General features: G+C 33.5%; 1 non-coding gene across 1 annotated transcript; it reads left to right on the top strand.

Annotated features, from left to right (window-relative positions):
* The first annotated feature begins 5,613 nt into the window (after window positions 1-5,613).
* Window positions 5,614-5,686, top strand: TRNAM-CAU (transfer RNA methionine (anticodon CAU)). Its single transcript has one exon. It is a non-coding gene; the product is annotated as a tRNA-Met (tRNA).
* Window positions 5,687-7,151: the final 1,465 nt, after the last annotated feature.

Below are 7,151 nucleotides of genomic sequence, written 5' to 3'. Positions count from 1 at the left end.
TATTTTTGATTTTAGTTTTGAAAAATAATTCTATTAAAATTCGTTATAGTATAATTATAGAATTCCTGCCCCCTCCTAGTTAAAGTTAATATACGTGCACTCTGTACCCACTGTGCATATGTCCGCTTTTGCTGCCTGTGCTCCCAAAGGCAATCGAAGAGAGCGCCAGAGAGCCGCCGCTTCGTTGCCAGTGGAGAGTACGTTTGTTTTGTTTCAAGATCGAATTCTAATGCTATGTGCGAGGGCGAGCGAGAGAGGTAGAACTGGCTTGCACTTCGCTTGCCAAAATCCACAAACAACAAGGCAATGCAACAATGCGCCTGCCTGACTTCTTTGTTTACATTCGTTCTTTGTCTGAAGTTGTTGTTGTTGCGCTGCATTTGGAAAGTCATGCTGCAATGTGCTGACTGCCGCTACCTGTCACTGTCCCCCCTAAAACACCACAACCTCAATCGTCTGCAGGCTCCTCTCTCTCTCTCTTTGTTGGCCTTTTGACTCAGTTGCAGTTGCGCAAATGCTCTTGCTCTCCCTCGTGCTCTCTTTCTCCCTGTCTCTTTGACTCTCTTCAACATTAACTTGTTGCGCCGTATGAGTGAGCAAGGGATCGAGGTTGCCAGACAATTCTTTTATTTGTTTTCATTAAATTAATGAGAATTTTAACAGACTTACTGAACATCTGATCAATCAGCTGCTTGCTTACAGTGATCTTTCGCAGGCACAAACCTTTGCGATCGTAGGAAATCTTCACAAAAACATTTAATTGCAAAAAAAATATATTTTTGCAGCTAAAAAATAGTCATTTGTGTTTGTATTCAGACCCACAATGTTGTTGTCCCAATCATCTTTTAGCATTAAAACTTCCTTGAACCTCTTGTTTACCAACCTAATTGGCCAAAGCAAAGTCCATTTAATTGCCATACAAATTCAATGGAATGGCAGCGATGACTTACAATTGTGCAACTTAAAATGCAAATTAACATTGAAAATGAAAATGTCCCCGCAAACAAAGTCAACTCCCCATTGGCAATTATAATTTCTATTCACGAGTGTTGACAATAAATTCGAAGAGAAAAGGGCTAAGTCAGTGTCCTTAATGTCATTATTAATATATAAGTTTTTATTTATATATATATTTTAATTTATTTAACTTGAAATAAATAAAAAAAGGGCATCCTTTCCAGCATTGTGTTTATAAAATAAAGTTAAGTAACCAAGAAAAATACCCAAATACACAACACTGTCATTGAGTTGATCAAAGAATCAATAAATAATTTAAATAAAAAGAGATTTAAGCCCCTGCTTTCCCTATTTTCAATATTCAGCTATGTTTATATTATTTTTGTGAGAAAAAAAGATAATGGGAAATCGATTATATTAAAGCATTTAAAATATTCAAATTCCTTAAATCGATATTTATCTATATTTTGATATGGCAATTTTTTTCGAAAAATCAAATATTAAAAATCTCATAACTCAGCCAAAAAAGCATTAATTTTAATTCGGAAAGCTGTCCTATGTAAGTTTTTACTAGATTAATAAATCTGCATACTCAATTTAATATTTTAAGAAATTAAAATTTTTGTTGAATTTTTTGACAGTTTTTAACGATGTAACCCCTAAAAAAATTTTGAAAAAAATTAAAAATTTCATTTTTCCACCCAAGATGTCTAGATCGACTCGGCTGTTGATATCGATCAAGAATATATATGATTTATAGGGTCGGAAATGATTCCTTCACTATGTTTTAAGCTTCCAACTGAAACTATAATACCCTTTTAGGGTTATAGAAATAGCTAAAAGCGCAGCACTGCTTATATAGGTCTGTCCTGTTGTGTCCTGTCTTGTTTTCTTCCTGTTGTAAAACTTGTTGCTCAGTTGGTGACGCCACCCACTCACAACCCTGCTTTCCTCGGTGCTGCCTTTGTGCGTGAATGAGTGTGTCTCTATGGGTGCTTTCTTTTTATGTGTATAGTTTCCCTTTTCGTCCTTTTGTGCAAGGATGCAGGCGAGAGAGGGGTGAAAGTAGGAAATCCTTGATTTATACATATTCTGATATTATAGGTGCGGTCATCATAATGGTAAACACAAACCCATACATTCCAAAAATTGACTCGAAACTTAATATTGTACATACAGAAATCGGGATGGGTTTAAAATCAATTCCTAAAGTTGACTAAATAATAATCTTAAAAATAAAATGGATTTTAGAGATAATTAATTTGAAATTCTTTAATATAGTTAAGAAACCTATTTTTTTAAAGCTCATTTGAAGAGTGTTTTTTTAGAATTTAAGTTCAGGCTTAATTTTATATTATAAAATGTTTCCAATGGAAACTGAGCTATTTTTAAATAAATATACAAATTTTTTAATTACTGCGGGTTTTGTTTTTTTCAATTTTGAGTTAATTGGAGATTTTTCTCAATGTAGCCAAATATAATATTTGTTCCATTCAAATATTCATACAAAAATGATCATTAAAGGTTACTTCACGACTTTCAAATACTTTTCCCCTTTCAGGCGGGAACTAGGAAATATCTGGGCTGACCCTCATCTGTCTCGCTAACTTTGGCCCCCATAGATTTCAGTGTATGGAAATTGGATAAGACCTCAACCAAAAACAAAAGAGTAAGCTATCTTCGAAAAGTCGAAGCTTGTATACACTTGCATGATCATGATCATCAATCATACATAAGTAAGCCAAAGATATATTTTTGGGATCTAAGGGCAATTACTAATCACTATCACTAATCACTTTCACTATAGATGATAACAGGCGGGAGGCCGCAAACAGACTGAAGCGCGCGCGACTCCAGTACCTCTATTTATACTCCCCGAGAAAAGAGAGCAGAGAAAGTGAGCGCTAGAGAGAAAGAGGCATCTCTGGAGAAACACCTAGAGGATACACATACAGAAAGAGCGAGAGAGAGGGAGAGTCAGAGTGAAAGTGAGAGTAAGAGGCACAGTGAGGGAGAGAGTGTGAGGGATTTACAGTCCTACGCTCACAGTTTTGTATTTACCTTTACATCTAACGATCTGTGGCAGCTATATGATATAGTCAGCCGATTTTAATAAAATTAAAACCTAACTTATAAAATTATATAGAATGGCTTTATCTCAAATTAGGTAGAATTATGTTGACAACTGGAAAAGTTATAATTTGTTTTCTAAAACGTTTTCACAAGATCAAGAATATATATAGACACTATACATATGATTAAAAAAGACTCCTTCACTGCGTTGCAAACTTCTGACTAAAGTTATAATACCCTGATAGGGTATACAAAATTACAGAAAAACTGGACGTGCATGGTGTTTTTTCTGTGTATGTTGGATAATGACGTAGTATTTGTGCTGTATTTACACACAGTTCATGGGCACCGGGTATATTGTCATTTTGCAAAACAAAAGCCAAATGGCGGCGGAATTTCAAAAGGCTGTTCATATTTTTGGATTTCACGAAATAAGTATTCAGAGCACATATCGTTAAATTGTTGGATGTTGTGAGATACTTACAGCCAAGAATCTTTGACTTCAAAAGGTTATTTTAATAGATTTAATCTTTATATTGTATATATATAGATATAGACTTTGTGAATACTTTTTTATAGCTTATATAAAACACATGTAAATCTTAATACTTAGCATAAATAAGGAAAGTATATTTCACATTGATAAACCTTAAAGATACATTAAGATTATTTTAATTCTAGTTATCGAATTACAAGTTAGATAATATTTTAAGAGCCCCGTTTCACCATTTGTGTTTATTTTGCTCTCTTAGCCTCTTAAGTTGACCGATGTTGACAGTGGCAACAAAAACCGAATGGCAAACAATTTGTTTAGCATATGAACGTAACCCGAATTTAGCAATAGGGGCCTAAATTGTTATTAAAAATACCAAAACTCTATACAAAAATATAAAATATCACTCACAAGCTTGCATGCAAAACATGACCAAGTTTTTAGATTAATTTATGGAAGAAGAATAAAACTAGAGAAATGGTAATTTAATTAAATATTCACATAAATACCAGTTAATTTTGACTTTTGATGGTTAGAGATATAGTTTGCTTAAAGTGATTTAAAGGGTTTTCCCTTAAAAGAGTTTTAAACTGGCTATTGCCACTACGTCCCTGGCTTCCTTCCTGTTTGTTTATGTCTGGTTTTGGCAGATATTTCCCGTGATATACATATGTATGTATACATACATATATACTTGTTCCCCCCGGTGTCTATTTGATAAGAGATACAGCCCCCCTGTCGGGCTCCAAGGTGCATTGAACCTTCACCATCGAATATCTCTCGTTGAAGCTGTCGTTACATTTTTTTCGAAATTGTATTTTCTTTCTTTTTTTTCTGTAACTTTCCGCTCTGGGGGAGTTACAATTCATTTAAATTTCAATGTCCAGTTATCGGTGCGAGTTAAAGTGTCGGGAAACTGGTTTCGTCGCCAAATTTTCATAGACTAGCCAGAGGGAAAGAGGTGTAAGCCAATTGCATTGATAACAGTTTTCAATGGTGAAAACATTGCAAAAAAAATCAAACACAAAGCAACTAAGTCTAAGGCTTATCAGGAATATCAGAAAAAATTAATAGGGGACGTTTGGAAACTTCCATGACATATTAATAAAGTAAATCAGCAAAATATATAGTATGTATTCCTAAATATTTATAGAAATAAATACATATATATATATACTCATATATATATCTTTAAATATACGTAGATTTGTGTATGATTCATTGTCTGATTAAGAAACAAAAAAACTCCCTGAACTTGGCTCAATTTTTTTCCGCTTTCCGCTTCCATTTGCAATGTCATTGATCGCTTATTGATGATCAACGCCTTTGCTCGTGATATTCACGTGCTTGGCGGACTTCTCCTGCTTCCCCAGTCATCGTCTTCGATCCATCTCGGAGCTCCTTCTCGTTGTCTTCCGCTCGGCGGCGTCACAAGATTCTTGTTAGATTCTGAACTTTGGATGGTGACAACAAACACTTATTGATTAGACTTTATTGCTGCACCACAAGACCAAGGGATGAGATCATATCTCTGTATAAACAAATGTAGAGGGAAATAACTGATCATTTCGCTGGTTGAAGCTTTTTATATGTTTACTGTTTATGTTTCCTTTATTGTTTGTTTAAATTAGGTTTGGGAAATGGATATCTTTACTTGGAAAGTCAATAAGTTCTTGCTTTCATTTTCCTCGAAAACAATCTCTGTTTTACTCACTCATTTCTTGCCTTCATTTGAGCTTTCTTTCGATTTTTTGTATATTTATTATTAATGTATAGAGTTTTATTTATAAACAAAATAAGTTTAGCTTGAAATTCGTTTGTGTTTGTTGGCAAGTTTTACTTAATTAAAATATTAGCAGATTTAATGGAGCAAAATGAAGGTCAAACTATCAACTATTAAAAAATGATCCAAATGATGCAATTAATAGAAGTTTTTAGCTTTGTAATAGCTTCTATTGCTCTTTATTATTTTGTCAATTGTTTTTGGAAACACTTCCTTTGGTTTAAAAATAATCCAAATTGCATTCCTATTTGCAGGTTGGATTTGCACCTTTAAAGAGTATCCCCTTATTCCAGGTAGACGTCATAAGGCCTCGGTGGCGCAGTTGGCAGCGCGTAAGTCTCATAATCTTAAGGTCGTGAGTTCGAGCCTCACCCGGGGCAGGTAACTTTTTTCCAGAATATTATATACTCTGACTTTAAATCTGATACATGACATGATATTTTTTTTATTAATTAAAGAGACACAGCAGCAAGAATTCACTTCATTTGATTTCGATTTCTTAACAATATCTAGTTGCAATCAACAGAAATATTAAAGGTTTGTGTTACTTCATATTATATATATATTTATCTATATATATTATATTTTATGCAGTCCTTTTTGATATCCCTACTTCATTTTATTAGAATATATATTTATGTATATACATCTCTATAGTTTTAACAGGGAAATAATGCTAAAAAAGCTTGGCATCTTCTAGGGATATGCACTTAACCAATTCTTCTAAAATGTATTGCATATTTTAGGGCTCAGGGATATGTTTACTTTGTTGATAAGCCAGTAATTAATATAATAAAATATTAAAAGCCAATAATTAAGACAAAACTATAATAAAAGTGAATAGAGAATCCCAATCATATTTGTTATTATTCTGACTTGAGTTTAAACTTATATGAAAATAATTACTTAGCTATGTGCAACATTCAATGGCGAATTTTATATATTTCAAATCAATTTATAAACTTGCCAAATATGAACGATTTACTTCGTTAAAATAATAATTATTTAAAGCGTTTAAGAATGTTTTTTAGTGATTTATCATTTATAGAAAATTAAATAAAATGCCATAGAAAAAAACGCAACTATATTCTTCGTTGCTGTATAATGATATTTTTGATCACATCATATATGTACATATGTACGATTTTTCCTCTCGATATATGGCTTCCCACTACCAATTTCATACCCATCACTAGCTACTTAACGAGGCTCCACTGTGGCAAGCAGCAACTTTATAACATCCTCCACAAATTCCATCGCACATGGCTCTTATCTGGGACTCTGGAGGCAGGTCTCCTGCCTTAGTGCCTAGGTCTTCCGATTATATGGCCGTGGTCATGATCCTCGTCATTGGAGGACAAGAAAGAAACTGCTGTTGCCATATTTATGGGTCGACACACCCACCTTGGTCTTTGTACCCGAGCAAATATTCAAAAAAAAATATATATATGTATATACAAATATATATATATATGTATATAAAATGCCAAATGGCAAATAAAATGTGTGAGTTCTTATCGGGTGATTTGTAAATGCCGCAAACGAGCCAGAATTGGGACCACTCCAGATGATGATTGGGGGGGACTAAAGGTCTACCGCCAGTCCAGATCGATGTTGTATTCCGTTTATAATTGCTATAGTTAAGGTAGATTTTCTTCTGTTTACGATAATGAGTTTTGACGGTCCCCAGTAAATAGGGTGACAAAACTAGAAAATAGCTTTAATTAATTTTCAAAAAAAATATATATATATTTATTTATAGCACTTTGTAGCTGATAATTTGCCAATGCCAAAGGTTGTCATGCTTGACAAAAGCTGGACTTGAATTCTAAAAAGTTTTAAATC

Source organism: Drosophila serrata, unplaced genomic scaffold (genome assembly GCF_035046125.1).
Source record: "Drosophila serrata isolate PLE 108 unplaced genomic scaffold, ASM3504612v1 contig_276, whole genome shotgun sequence".
NCBI classification, from domain to species: Eukaryota; Metazoa; Arthropoda; class Insecta; order Diptera; family Drosophilidae; genus Drosophila; species Drosophila serrata.
This window is presented reverse-complemented; position numbering and strand designations above follow the sequence as displayed.